Here is a 1,239-nt window from a genome sequence, read left to right on the forward strand (position 1 = left end):
ACAAATTAGACAGCCAAAAATAAATATTCATTTACACCTACAAACATGTGCAATCTGGTCTCGATTTACATGCAGAAATGCAGGCAATTGTGTATAAAATGGCTTGTAGCCGTGGGACAAAAATACCCTAGTACTTGCATGCAAATTATAAAACCAAAGCCATCTGGAAAATGATCTGGGATATAGACAGGATAACCCAGGAGAGAGCTGATGTGTGGATGTGGCTGAAGGATCACAGCTTATTAGAAGCTTATCCTGTATGGATGGGATGGAAAATAAGATTTGATGTACCCTCTTATACTGTGATGATTAACATGAACCTGCAATTAGCACGCATGGCATTACAAAATGACAGATGATTTCCATCATAAATCCTAGATCCCAGGGGAGACAAGAGTTGCTTTGCATCTATTTTTATTTGCTAATACCTGTGACATTTTATTTAATATACTTTATTTTTGGCTCTCAGCATACCCTATTGAAGTATCCTGTTGCGGGGTCAAGTCAGCTTTGGAGGCTTGCAGCTACTCCAGCTAGCTAGGCTGAAACAATTCTGCATATTAAAAACCAGCAATCACTATTTTAAACACATGCCATTACAGTCAAATTATCCACCTACTTGTGGATTGACTTTAAACAAGTCAAAAAATGAACAGACTAGTAATTTTAAAGTGCCCACATCTTAAAACTCGAACTACTAGCTCCCTGCGATACATTATTTTATAAGCAGAGTGGGCTAGGAACCACCCAACTAATGTTCCCCATAGGTCCTTTGAACCTCTGTTCAATGAGACTTTGTCAGGCTTCTTAGAAAGCTACCTGTCCTTAGAGAATGAAAATGCAGAGAGCAATAATAAAAAGCAACAACTCCTATCAGTTGTTGATTATCAGAATGAAGATCCCCTCCAAACAACATAACCAATGAATTACAAGTCTTGCAGTACTCTGGATGCAGCCCATGTATACACCAGTCCGCATAAATCTCCTTCCCCTCAGGAAATGTTTAATCCTCTTTTAAGATAACAATAGATACTGAATTTATTAGATTAGCATGAAAGAAATTAAATGCAAGGGCTGTCAGCATCTATTTTGAGGGTTCAATATAAATTGCAATGCTATTTCAAGGCTCAGAGTACGTAACAAAGAGGCTGTAGCACTTATTAGAGAGAGAGATAGAGACTGCAAACTGCTTTTTGCTGCCAACTAGTGCGTATTCCCGCTCTTCATACACTCCCCAAA

Source organism: Pygoscelis adeliae, unplaced genomic scaffold, assembly GCF_000699105.1.
Source record: "Pygoscelis adeliae isolate BGI_AS28 unplaced genomic scaffold, ASM69910v1 Scaffold101, whole genome shotgun sequence".
Classification (NCBI taxonomy): domain Eukaryota; kingdom Metazoa; phylum Chordata; class Aves; order Sphenisciformes; family Spheniscidae; genus Pygoscelis; species Pygoscelis adeliae.